Consider the following 15,155-nt stretch of genomic DNA (forward strand, 5'->3'; position numbering starts at 1 on the left):
CCGGAGGAAACCCGCGCAGACACGGGGAGAACATGCAAACTCCGCACAGAGAGGCCCTGGCGGATGGGGATTCGAACCCAGGACCTCCTTGCTGTGAGGCAGCAGTGCTACCCACTGCACCATCCTTGCCGCCCATTTTAAACATAAACATGTAAAATGTCCCTCCATTTTCAGCAAAATTAAGTTATGAGATGTCTGTACTTTTCTCTCATATTTATTGTTTCATCTGAATCCAAATGCCTCAAGTATATTGCAGAAATAACACATTTCACCGTTGCCATACTTTTGGAGGGCACTGTGTGAGTGGGTGATAGTTTTGCAGTTCAATTTTTGTTTCCTTGTTGAAGTTCCATTATTATCTGAAGCATCCCAGAGCATGAGTAAGAAAAAGAGGCTACATTGAGTTTTCAGGTTATATGTCATAGCTGGCTTTCTGATTATCTATGTTCTCCTGTAGTTTAGTGTTTACTGATGATTTAAAGGTATAACTTATATGGTGCATCCACACTGGCAGCAAGTTACAGTACTAGGAAAATAACTGTCTGTGATTAAATTTGGTTGGCTAAATGTAAGGATAAAAAATATTTGGCTCAGTGTAAAGGAATGAAAAGCCTCTCCGTGTGTTGCTTTACTGTTTTCACAACCCCTAAACATTAGCTGCTAACCATAGCTATGTATCTAAAGTAACAATTATGAATTAAGACATGAAATGGTCAGTCTTGGAGCCATCTCATTATATGTGATCCATTTGTGGTTATTCAAAACATGCATTCTAGAATAAATATAGACACTGTTAGAAGCTAAGGGTGAAAACACATTTTGTAAATCATAATGATCTTGTGATATGTATTGCCCGCTTTATATGTACCATCATTTCCCCCAGTGATGACTGTGAATGGTTTTCATATTTATGAACAGATTATTAAGCATGTATGGCTAAGCAAGATATATTATTTATTAGCAATATTTGCTTATGAGCACTATTGTGTTTACCATACATTTTATATGTATTGTTTATTTAACATGTACTGGCTGTAAAGCCATCCCATCTAGGGCAGATAAGAGGCTTGGAGGACTATGATCTAGTACAATGGAATGCAATGCATTTTCATACAAATACATGGTCTGCATTCTGTCTTGTCTTTAGTGAGTATATATATTTTTTTGTCTCAGTGGATGAGTCCTAGCACTATAAATCCTAGCCTCTTGAGAATTTATAGTTCACTTTAAGCTAAAAGTTCCTTGAACTGAGCCTTTTTATTCTATCAGGCAGCTAGGCCCTGCCAGTGTGTTATCTACAAAACGATGGACCTGTGTTTTTTTTGGGTTTTTTTGGTTTTTTTGCTTGGTCTGACACTGCTAAAAGGTGTCAAACCAAGTGGGAGCAGGCATGACAGGGCAGGGCTGGGGCCTCTCCTGAAAGTGGTATTTGGCATGGTGTATCCACAGCTTGTGACCATAAGGAGGGAGCTGGAGTTGTTGTTATTATTATGTAGGCTTTTACTCTTTAACTGGCTGGTTATCTCTGGAGCCCGGACTCCAGACTGGATTTTCCCCACTTGTTCACTGTCGAGGTGGGTCTGCAATGTGAACAGCTGCTCTCTCAGTGGGTGATTTCTTCTAATCTTCGCAGCTATCTGTCTTCAGAAGTTGTGGATATGCAGTGAGCTTGCCTTAAGCTTACCGTAACAAGGTCGACCACTGTTTGTATCATTCCAGAACCCCTAATTCAATGCTGTTGACTGTTCTGTGATTTTCTGTCAGAAATGCAGACCCCATTTACACGCATTTCTGCCGTCATAAACTGCAGGAGGTAATCAGACCTGGCCATCATTTGACCCTGTCTTAACACCACATAATGGAACCGCAACCTTCAGGCTGTCAGCTCCTTGAAGTCATCAGTTTCTATATGGCACACTGCATTCAGATATTGAGTGTTATAATAAGACTCTATGTCAATACCTGTACAATGTCATAACAAAGATGATCACAGAATACAAGACTAGATCAATTCACAAGCATGTAACTATCTTTATTTTAAAATGTTTTGAACAGCTCTATAATCTAATACATTTAGCCACAAGCCGCATGGTCCAGAAGTCAAAAGAACCACATTTCCACAGTCAACATCCAGAGAGATTTTTGAAGCTGCCTTTAAGAAGATCATTCATTAGAATGATACAGAATGACCTAAGGGACACTACCTCCAATAGTGAACTGTTCAGCTGCATCCTATCTGTCTACTGCTGTTGTGTCACATATTGTACTGTACTGTCTCCCAAGTCAAACCTTATTTCAATGAATGTCTGTAGTGTCAGGTTGAGTGAATGACAGCTGGTCCACTGTCACTCTACAGTTTGCAGCCACTATACTGCTAAGCAGAAAGCAGTGGTGGCTGGTGGCCATTTACCTGAGTGCGGCACCATGCACACGCACGCACACAAAGACAAAGCAATGGCAATTTTAAAATACATGTGTTTGTTTATAGTTAACAGGTGTATATTACAACAGGATATTGTAATATACACAAAGGGATAAATACATTTCAATTCACCTTCTCTTTATAGTGAACCTACACAAAAGAAGTGAAACAGAGCAATTCAAACAGTGAATCCTCAATAGATCTAATGTATTAGACAAAAAATAAACATAGATGTACAGTACCAATCAAAAGGATTTTTAATTCATGTTTTATTTCCACTGTTTGTAATCAAACAGTTCATATGTGGTCTAAGTGCAGATTTTATTAAACCACGCTTTTATACATTTTGGTTTCACTGTGTAGTAATTATAGCACATTTTACGTACCCCCCTCCTCCCCATTTCAATGTTTGAGACAAATGAACATAATGGGGTGCATTTCCCGAAGCCTTCTTAACGCTATGTCGTTCGTAAGTTGTACCTGTAAACAACTTTATTAAGGTGTACCTTATGGCGCATTTCCACCGGTGGAACTTCACCCCGGAACTAAGGTATTTCGCCGGAAGTCGACGCGTTTTCATACCACGTGCCTGGCAAATCTCATCGTTCCGGGGCCGTTATTCAGCCCTAAAAAAGCCCCTGCTCAGGAGGTAGAGCTTTCTGATGGCCAGGAACTAGCATGGGTGTGGCTAGCAGCGCAGGTCATTTCTGATTGGGCGAGTTTACGTGCATTGTATTCCAGGCGGCATTTTTAAATGCCTACTACAGAGCTTGTTTTGTTTGTTGTATCACAACACCTTAGTTCCTCAATTTACTGTACGAGCACATAATGCTTACGCCGGTTTGCCCGCTAGCAAGCGATTATGTAGCGATAGCTATTTAACGATAGCTAAAAGACCGGCGTTTTGCAATGATGTAGACGCATGTACAGGTCTAATGGTGTTTCTCAACACATTGTAGTGTGACTGTTGTTTTCGATTTGGACTGTGGCTTTACTTATGTGCAATGTGAAACCATAACAAGTGAATAAATGCAACATTTTTTCAATTCTGAGTCTGTCTCCTTTCGAAATCAGGATTTGCAACTCCTGCTTAACTGCGGTGGGTTTTCATTAGTTTCACACCCACACCCAGTGTAGCATAAGAACAACAGCTTGCTATTAGTTTAGCTCGCTAGCAGACAGACCGGCGTAAGCGTTGCAAAACGTGGAACGTTTTCACTTTTTTTCTTCAGACTAAAATTTGCGTAAACTCCCCGGGGTCTTTAGCCCCCGGTGGAAATGCAGGCTGAAGGAACCTTTTGTTCATTGCGTACTTGTTCCTGGGAGTTAAATTCCCAGTAACTCCCGGTCGAAAAGAGGCATTAGAGAGTTTTCGTGAAGTGCTAAGAGACACCGTTATCGGGAAACGCACCCATGTTAACTAAAATAGTCATCCATTGCATACCATGATTGATGTCTGTGACCTATCAACATCACCAGTCTGGATATCCTATTTACAGGTTGTCCTACAAGTGATACTGTAACTCTTTGCATTTGAATGGATCTCTATGGGAACTGGGGGTGGGACTAGATTCAGCTATAAATAATGCTGATACAGTATGGAACACATTTGTTGGCTAAATGGCTTTAAGTTATCAAGGGTCCAAAGTATCAAACCAGCCTCAAACAGCCATGCTGCTACGAGATACAGTAAGGGTTGTTTCGCCTGAATAATTTGTCCATTGAGTTCAAAAGGAAAATTCGTCAGGATAAATGTCCCCTGTAGGGAGACATTAGCTCAGGCTGTAAGAGCAGTCGTCTGGCAACTGTCGTCGATTCCCACCCTGGGTGTGTTGAAGTGTCCCTGAGCAAGGCACCTAACCCCTAAATGCTCCTGACGAGCTGGTTGGTACCTCGCATGGCAGCCAATCAGCCAATCGCAGTTGGTGTTTCAGTGTGTGTACGAATGGGTGAATGCGAAGCATCAGTTGTACAGCTCTTTGGATAACGGCGCTATATAAATGCCAATCATTTACCATTTATCTACAGCATATCTGGCAGCAGCAAAATGTTTTTTTCCCTTCATATTTCCTGTTCATTTGGCTCGGACGCTGTGCAAAAACTCTTATAATGGTAGGGAAAAACCTTGAAAGAGCACTGTATCATTGCTTTGTTTTCAAAACCATAATTTCCGTGTGAATAATTAAAATTACATTTTTGTTTGCCATGTAAGGATTCATCTCGATTCACCGCGATCCATCAAGATTCAGTCACATCACATTGATGCAGTTGTATTGTGACATCACAATGCATCAATGTATCTTTACACCCCTACCAGCCCCGTTGATTTAAGATAACTTTTATAAAAGTACAGGAAGAATAAGATAATAATAAGCTCCAAAACTACCCTATTGCTTTGGTCTATTACAGATAAGAAATTGGTTGTAGCTACAGTTAAGCCACATTTCATGTCACGTTTCATATTCATGAACCCCAGATTATAGCTAGCTAGCAATATTTTGCATTATGCATTTTTTGTCATGGTCTTTCAGTCGATTGGGGGGATATTGACCGTGCATTACTCACTGTTGCTTTTGCGTTTGAGGACAGCAAACCTCAAGGCGTTAACAGTTGGCTTTAGCAATGGACTACTTTAGCAATGGACTGCTTGGCTAGCGAACTCATAGCACAGGGAAATCTGTAACATTATACACATTGTAGAAACCTACTATGTTGCTTTTCCATAAACTTTCCCCCTCCAATCAGAGCAGCTTTGACCAGGGGTTGATTGACTACTTTGGCACTTGTGTATTGATTATTATTTGCTTCCATGACTAATAATGTGCCATGCAGTTGTCAACTGGTAGAATATGCATTTATCCTGCCATATTTGGTGTGGATGGATCCACTGTTAGAGATACTTTCACAAATCATATTTTTTATTGTTCAATGTATGGACAGTCATTTTCCATATTGCATGTTGTATTTTTCAGTCAGATGGGGTGAGATTACTGTGCCTATGGTATATAGAGAAGTACGTGTTGACAGATGGTTGATTTGAAGTTCTACTCATTACACTTACCAAGATTTGACCAAGTAATTACATCTCTCAAAAAACTAATTACAACTATAAACATAAGTATGCCAGCCAAATACCCAGTGCAAAGTGAAAAACTTTTAAACAGTTTTACGCAGTTTCAAATTTCACATAAAACAGGTGTATTCAAGTATCCATCACTGCATATTGATGTCCATCGCAACACTGGTGGCATTTACAGTGTAATTGATTTCTCAGCATTAGTATTCCTGATCTTATTCTGACCACTCAAGCACAGGTTTGTTACTCATACCAGCATAATGTGAAAGGGGTAAGATGGTCAAGGCCTGCAAGTGTTTTTAAATTGGTTAATATTTCATCATTATTTAAATGTTATTATCACGACAGCGGGCAATTAATGAAAGTCAGTCTCCATGGGTTGGGAGGAGGAAAAGGGTCTTTGGCTTCAGAATTTTGTGCAGGCACAGTGAATGAAGTAACCTTCATTCTGTGCAATTTCAATTTTCAGAGCTAGTATTGGTACAAAGGATGGATTTATGCTTCATTTTCAATTGCTACATTCACTGTTAGCTCTTCAGGTTTTTTTGAGCATGACTGATCTTGTTCTGTCTGCACAGAAGACACTTTAATGCCAAATGTCGTAGAAAAATTGCCCTTTAAGTAACAAGTCATTTCTCAGAAGACTTTTACAAAAATGTTCAATCATGTCATTCACCTGGAGATATGGCACTTCATTGTTAAATGCTTTTTTTCAAGGTGATTTTTCTCAAACATAACTGCTTATCAAACTGAATGTATGAAGCGGTGTCCCAATTTGGCTAAGAATCAACTGGATACAGACATTCCATGTACACAGAAGATTTAGTCTAACTGAAATATATCAAGAAACTGGGTCAGTTAGTTCTTTTAAGCTTTGAGATGTTTGGCTGGCACAATGTGCCATTTACTGCTTGGTGGGTACACATGTGACCTACAGTGCCAGCCAATTAACCATCATTTGATCTCTGCTCAATACTATGGGAAAATATATTTGCAAGGGGTTTACATCATATCAACTTCTTCTGTAGTGTTGAATAAAACACATTCAAAAAAGACTTAACAGAGGGAACATGCATCTGTATATTGAACAACATTTTCATTATCCTTCATATTGTTCTTCAACTTCAACAAATGCCATTGCACTCAAGTGTCACTAGCTTGGTAAATGGTAAATGGCAGGCATTTATATAGCGCCTTTATCCAAAGCGCTGTACAATTGATGCTTCTCCATTCGCCCATTCATACACACACTCACACACCGACGGTGATTGGCTGCCATGCAAGGCCCCGACCAGCTCGTCAGGAGCAATCGGGGGTTAGGTGTCTTGCTCAGGGACACTTCGACACAGCCTGGGCGGGGGATCAAACCGGCAACCCTCCGACTGCCAGACGACTGCTCTTACTGCCTGAGCCATGTCGCCCCTGTGTCTTCCAAAAAAAAAAGCTTCAAAGTGTCTTCCCATTCCTTAAAATGTGTAGGGTGTAAATAATCTGGTGCTGCATATGATCTTTCATACAATATAGCATAATGTCACACACCATGAGACACTCCTGGGAGGACAGAAGAGCTGGACACAGAGAGATACGGAAAATGCCTCTTTCACCTCTTTTATCGTTGCACACGCCCACAAACGGAGAAATAAACAAAAGTCTTCAACCTTCACCCTCATGGGATTCAGGCTAAAATAATAAACATAATAAATGTAAAGAAAATAATCTGACTCACTTAGCTTTTCAGCTGTGTTGTATCTTGGCTGTCTCTCTGAGGTCTCAGCCAACTACTGTGGAAAAAAGCACACTTTTTAATTCCTGGACTGATTTGAAATGCTGTCCATGTGTGTGCCTACTTAACCAGTAGGCGTGGTCCTCATATTTCCTTGTTTCCTTCCCGTAAACTGAGCCCATCTGACCCACATATAGTAGATAATTAAACCAATACAACCTACATACATCTGCTAAACGTATGGTGTTTGTCATTAGATGAGGAGGAAGACATCTTGTTTTGTTGTGCTGTTACCTTTCATTTTAGAGAGACAACAATAAGGAAGAGTGGCAAATCAGACCAAAGAACAAATATCAGAATAGGGAAGAAATGTGATCTAAGTGACTTTGACATTGCAATAATTGTCAGTGCCACACTTGTGTATCTCAGACATTCCTGATCTCCGGGGATTTTCAGGCATGACAGTCTCTAGAATTTGCAGAGCATTGTGAACCATTGTGAACCAAAAACATCCAGTGAGGAGCAGTTCTGTGGGCAAAAATGTGTTGTTAATGAAAGAGGAGAAGGACCAGACTGGTCGAAGCTGACAGGAATGTGACAGTAACACAAATAACCATGCATTACAACAGTGGTATGCAGAAGAGCATCTCTGAACACACAACACGTCAAACCTCTAACTGGATAGGCTACAGCAGCAGATGACCAATCAGTAAAAATAAATAAATAAATAAATAAATCTAATAAATACCTAATACAACAAATACCTCACTGAGTGCACAGTAAGCCCTTGATATTTCCTGTAATTACACACTGTGTCTAAAATCATATTTTGCTATTAATTTGTATGAAATAATATTTAGATGATTTCTGGTACCTGAAATGAGTTTATTTGCCAGAGCATATTGAGGAGGCTGTAGTGGTATTTGCTTCTGGAGGACTGAATTGTGTGCAAAAGTATTTATTTAAAAAATGACTTCTTTTTAAGTGTGCTGTATTGAATAAACACTTAACACATAATTTGGCCTGCTTTTACACATTAGTGAAAGTACTTGGCAAAGATAGTTCAACTTTGTTACTCAGGAAATGTCTATGACTGAAGTTCAAATCAGTTTTCTATTTTCCTCTACGCCATTATTTAAGGTAGCGTATCTGCAGCCAGCCATGCTATTGATTTCCGTTTCCCACAGAAATAGGTGTTCAACCAGAAAGAAAAGCCGGCTAATCTCCTCAGCACAGTATGCCTAAACTGTCTGACATGCTGTAGGCCTGGAACAGAACTGAGAATGGAAGTGAATCCTGAAAAAAATAGCTTTGAATCTATGTTTCTTAACAAATACTTTATTTGAGACTGCTTTTGCTTTGTATTTACAAATAATTGTATTACAATTAATTACTGTAAATTATACAATTATATAAAGCCTTGCATTTTGAACCATTAAAGTTCAATAAAGTATGCAAAAATTGGCTATCCAATTTAACTTTGATTTAGTTAAACCGTGGGCATGAGTGTGTGAGTGAATGAATGGTGTGTGTGCCCTGCGATGGACTGGCGACCTGTCCAGGATGTATTCCTGCCTTTCGCCCAATGTATGCTGGGATAGGCTCCAGCCCCTCTGCGACCCTGTTCAGGATAAGTGGGTTAAGATAATGGATGGATGGATGGATGGATGGATGGATGGATATTTCCACATGTCTTTTAGCTAGTTAGATAAAATGGCTGCATGTTAGCTTTGAAGAAATGATCATATTTGTGTGCAGTTGTCTTTAGTGTTTGGTGTTACTGTCTTTAGTCTTTACCCTTACCCTTCATGGTAACACCACACAACTGTCTACGGTTTTACTTCTCACACCTCTTCACGATAAGGATAAGTGTTTATACAATATACAAGTATAAATTACACTTCAGGGAACAAAATGATCATATCACATGATATTGTTCCATATCATATTGTACCATAAGTGAAGGTAACACCACAGACATGAATTATTTTTAATGTGGTTTAAAGCAGATTTATTTTAAAAAAGAAAAATCAGTAAGCTCTCAAATCTCAATTTTCTCAGCTGGTTTGAAACAGTTAACAAATAATCTCCCAATTATAACTTTGTGACTATAACATTATTCAAATTATTTTATTTGGTAGATGATGAATTATACATTTTGTATGTATTAGTCCAGCAGAGTTATCTTGTATTCTGTATACAATGCTGACTGCACATTGCATAGCATTTAGGTAATGCATTAAAGCAAACCACAGTATGCTTTTAATGGGTAGAATGGATAGCATGTTTAAAATATAAAGTGCAGCTGCCACCATAGCATTTAAATTATACATGTTCTTTAATATCCAGGTGCACAGGTTGCTCTTTGCTACGGTATGTTGGTGGAAGGAAGTCATTATAGGGGAATGTTTGAACCAGGGTTAAGGAGAAATAACCTTTGGAAGAATTTACTGAGCACCATGGTACTGCTTTCACTGGTATTCAGCCTTCCACCTAGGACTACAAGAAGTGACAGGACAATGTACTCCTTAAATTAAGAAACCAAATTCCTGCGAACAGATGCTATATAGTTTACCAATGCATGCTTGTAATGTATACACAGATCCCTGCAATGCCACTGCAGCATTGCCATGGTCAAGTAATACAGCTTGATCAGATATTTTACTTTCTTAAACTAAAAAATACCCATGTACAATGTTGTTCAAGATTCATTGGTGATCTCCAAAAGGTTTGCTTTGTTACTTTTCCTTTATTCAGTCAATATTGCAGGGGACAATATTTGTGCTGACAATGTGCTTGCCATTTTTACTGTACATTAACACGATAATAAACCTACTGAACCAAAATATCCATTTGGAAGTCCTCAGATAAAGTAGTTTTGTGTTTTTTATTTAACGTTTTGCCTCTGTCCTTAGGATGCTGCCGGCCGGGAAATAGTACTTGCGAGGTTTCCGATAGTAGGGGGCAGCCGCATTGCATTTTGACCTGTTACAGGTGCAGCAGTCATTGCACTGCATATCACTGCATGCTGTCATGAAGGAGAGCTTGGATCCCTGACGGTAGCCTAGTTAAAGTGGTTTTCTGAGCTAATCGTGTCTTCTTGTACCAAAACATAATTCCAAAAACTATCAGTCCACTGTGTTGACTTTGTTGATTCATATCAGAGATGCAGTAGCCTATATCAGAAATTCTTAACCCAGAGTCACCTCAGAAGCACTCCATTTTGTCACTGCTAGTTCTAGAACATCACATTTGATATTTTCTATCATTTTACAATTGAAGTGTGGCTAGCCAGCGATTGTGAACCCAGGTCTTTATCTAAATAGAAGCATAGCTTAAGTTATCATCCCGCAAAGTTATAAGCCTATAAAAAAGCTCCATCAGACAATGAGTCTCTCGTACAGAGATATGTCAATCACAAAAACAAAGTTTTAAGTGAAATGTTTGCTGAAAGCCTCAGAAGACAGAAAATGAAATGATCAGCCCTAACGCTAACATCAGCCTGCTCTCCATCAAGGTATCAGCACAGATCTCTGACAACATGCTTAGCCCTTCTGTTCTGTTCACTTTTTGGACCCGTTGGTACTGTTTGCTGTGGCCAATTCACCTGGAACATTATTTGGATTTTAAAGCAATAAAGGACTAAAAAAGATATCAAAATACGTAACAAATATGGTCTTTATCTCATTCCCAAACAATATAGATGAACTATATGCTTAATGCCTGGCAATTACCTCTGCTAGATCACATTTAGAAATTATAATGCCATTTGTTTTTGTGAAAAAGTTGTAGTTCATGGAAGAAATCCAGAATAATGGGAGGCATGAATCATGTTTATCTTGAGAAAATGGAAATGAAACAAGGTTTTCATGACTATTGATGTTTATTGTTTTGAGCTAAACACAAAACAAAAACCAAATGTACCATTTTCATCACTCACTATGAAAAACATAGATCTCCCAGAAATGTGTCAAAAATAATTCTGAAATGACACTGGATAACTGTGCTTGGGTGTGCATGTGCATACCTGCCTGCACTTGATATACCCGAACACTGTGTGTGCATGCCTGTCTACACACCAAATGATGGACAGAATTTCAGTGCGTGTATTACAAACATAGACTTATTTGTTGCGCTTGCTACATGTGGTCTGTGTTTTTGTATTCTCTGATTGTTTTCTTCTGAACATACTGATGGATTATGGAAGTGACCCACAGACTGTGATGCAATGCGATTTATCTTTTTTTCCCCTCCCCAAATATACTGTATGTGTTTGCATACATGTGTCAGTGTATAAATCTGTGTGTGTATGTGTGCTTGAATGCGTCTGTGTGTGAATTTGTGTGTGTGAAACTGAGAGGTGAAAATAAATATGTGGTGGGAGGAGGAGTAAGGGGGTGAGGGGGTGAGTGTTGTGCATATGGGGGTAGAGGTGGCTTCACTAGGCTTGGGACATTTTCTTTTGGCAATATACACATACGTTGCTTAGCTACTCTTGCTGAACGCACTTACTGCAGTGTGACTTTGGCTACCTATGGCTACAGGTGCACCACCAGTTTTCCCCTTTCCCTTCCCCTTTCCGTGTAACCCTCACCAAAAATGAAAGTCATCACTGCCTCTAGAATCTTTAATCATCGTTTACTGCTTAGTTGTAACAGTTGTGAAGTACAGTGATAAATAGAAAATACTATACTTGCATGTGTTGATTACACCATATGTATTTATGCAAGCAAATTTGACTAAGATTAAGTTTATATTTATTGATACTGTCTTTTTTAAATAGCTGTAAAGTGGTGCATTTTTAGCCCCTATGAAATAAATCTTATTAGGCTTACTTATTTGGCTAACTTTAGATATTATTTGGCTTTCTTTCGATAGTAGGCTAGTTTTGGAGGAGTTCATGGACTGTTCTTGACACTTAGGCCGATATTACAAGTATGACACTCTGCTGTCCCCTACTGTCAGGCATTGCGAGTATTTCAGACAGCGATGGATTAGAGTGCTCACAATTGCCACCAGGTGGTGGCTGAATAAAAAAGTAGCTACTGTGGAAAAAAAAAAACGTATTGCAAATGTTCCGCAGCCCGGCAGATCTGAGGCAGAAACACAAAACCACTGTAATGCACAGAATACAGATGCACTTATATATATTCACAATATTTTCTCTTCATTTTAATTCATTGGTACATCATGTGAAGCCGATGTTACTACAGAAGTTGAGATTTGCAGAAAAGATGATTTTCAACTAAAACCAGACACACTTTCCTATGATAAAGACAGGAAATGCACACCTGGCTCTTTCACTGCATGTTAGTTCCATATAAAATCATTTAGTTCCAAGGGAGCACCATATGAAAACAATGACCATTTCCTGCACATAATAAAACATATTTTAATGCATTTTTTGCATCAAGTGACATCTGTGACATTTCATCATAAAGTGATAGATGTATTTATTAATTAACTGCACTAGAAGCAGTTTAAGTTTAGCTGAGTTGTCAGAAGCTGCCTTCCTGTCTGCAGACTGCTATTCAGCATTCAATACCAGGTCACTGATGCCATGTCTTTTATGGCATGACAAAAGCAATCCCTGATCCATTCAAAAGTCAAAAAGCCCAAGTGGGAGAGTGTGAGAGAAACACCTAGTAAGGGGTTGGGGGGATTTATCAGTGTTCAATACTATCATACTGTAAGTGGCAATGAAGTGCATCCCCTGCATCTTGTCCTTGACATCCTGGAGGTACTGCAGATTGAGCTGCAGGAGGTAGTGTGCACATAGATTAGAAGGCACAGGGACGGAGCCGCCTTGTTTGAATGCCACCTTTATAAATCTGTAAACACTGTCCCCTTCTCAATAGGGATGTCTGCTTTGATGAGAGCCCCCGGCGCATTTGGCCAGTAAACTGACATTTTCTCATAATTTCTAAATTTTCAGTTTACACCACATCCAGTTCCTTTTTTTCCCCAATTTTGTTGGTTGAACAGATACACACATGTATATGCAGGTGTTGCGCCACCTGTTTATAATTCATATTATAATTATATATATTTTATTTTTTTATTTTTTTATTGTTCATTTGGATAAAATGAAAAAAAAAAAAGTTTTTAGAATTAAGAAAAATCTAAACAGCATAATGTTGTAGTGGATAATAGTGCAGATTCTAGTGTAGCTTCTCTAATGCATGTTATTATTACTATAACATAATATTCAAGTACAGCCATTAATAACAATGGCAGTCATAATTAAATTATGACCATGATGGACATATGTTTGTAGGGACACAGTGCAGAACCATCAATTGCCAACTTACAGATACAAACAAATGACATTTTTTAATGGATTTGACATCCCTAATATATACTTGTTTTCTTGTTTGATAAAACGGTCTGCTAATAAGTGGCCTCTTGATTCTCTCCGGTAATGCTTCACTTGTTCTGATGAGGTCTTCGTGGTGGACACTAAGCTGTGGCTAATCAATTGCTGAATCATGTAATTAATTGCCTGTGTCAAAATGTTCTGGGTTATTTTACTGTTTCACGATACAGAAAAGTTTAAACAGTGTGTTTGAGGCTGTTGAAAAGACTGCCATGGTCAGGGGGGCAGTATCTTTCATTTTGAAGCACCTGATTTAGCATACAGTGGGTTCATGTTTCATTTGGCGCTTCTGCCTCCAGAGATCTGCCAGGCAGTTTTTTCCACAGTAATTACTTGTTGTTCACACTACCACCACCAGATGGCATATGTTAGCACACTAGTCCATGGCAGTCTGCCGTACTTGCAGGTTCTGACACTAGGGGGGGCAGCAGTGCTAAAACAATGGTATCGTTTAGCAGTTGCTGCTTAAACAATGGTATCGTAAAATAGTTTATACAAATAGAACCGTTCGTTTTATTGTTTTCACTGTTAAAAAAGGATTGAATGGTAATAAACACACTCTGGCCATTGTGGCTTAAGTGATTAAACAGGATTCCTTCGTATTTTGTATTAGAATGACGTCATGATTATTATGGCAATGTTAGGCCTTTCTTGAATATGTCACTGTGTGAACGTCATTAAATCTCCATATAGCAGGCGATTTCCAATCTCCTGGAATGCGCACTATCATTGTTCCATTAAGAAAGCCTACGGTTAAAAGAAAGGACAATATTTAAAGATTTATCTCGGAAATGCGCATTATTATAATCCGATTTTCTCTCGTTTTTTAAAATCATAGTCATAGTTTCCATCCGATTAATATAAAACCTGAAAAATTCCCGGGTTTTTAAAATACAAAAATAAACTCCGATAATGATGAGCATTAATTATTGGCAATCATGCTGCAAATGACTACTCCACCTGTTAAAGGGCAAAATGTAACGCGACTGCCCCTACTGTTGGAACCTCACAAATATGTGTTCGCTGACGGCAAAATTCTTACCGCAGAAGCAAACCGCCAAATGAAACATGAAACCACTGTATGTTTTTCATTACATTCTACAGCTCTTCTTCTTATTAGCATACATCAGCATTTTTTTTGTTTTATTAAGAATGTGCTGTTCATATATATTGTTTGGCTTCTTATTTTGTATATCTTCTAGAATGTCTAAGGTTCTATTCTAACTTAAAGTGTGAGTCTATAGATCTAAAGACAGTTTCAATTAACTTCAACCAATGAGCTAAGGGAAATCTGTCACTGCATAACATAATAATTAAGCTTTCAGAACTCCAGTATCCAAATAATGTATATACATATGGTATACACTCTTCATCAGCTGTTCTGACCAGGTGGTTCTGCCGGCTGTGGGTACATGGTAAAATGTCCAGTCTTAATGCTCTTTTTCTTCTTAATGATGTTCCAAACAGATTGTTCAGGACACCTGTAGGTGTATATATATATATATATATAGATACTGAAAGCTTTCTTATACTTGCACCAATTAAGTGATTTAATTCT

At 38.6% G+C, this 15,155-nt stretch overlaps 1 protein-coding gene across 1 annotated transcript in view; it reads left to right on the top strand.

Moving 5' to 3' along the window:
- The window catches only part of cntnap3 (contactin associated protein family member 3), a 112,139-nt gene that overhangs the window by 22,651 nt on the left and 74,333 nt on the right, over positions 1-15,155 (top strand). The gene's annotated exons all lie outside the window — the stretch shown is intronic.

Source organism: Conger conger, chromosome 12 (assembly GCF_963514075.1).
Source record: "Conger conger chromosome 12, fConCon1.1, whole genome shotgun sequence".
NCBI classification, from domain to species: Eukaryota; Metazoa; Chordata; class Actinopteri; order Anguilliformes; family Congridae; genus Conger; species Conger conger.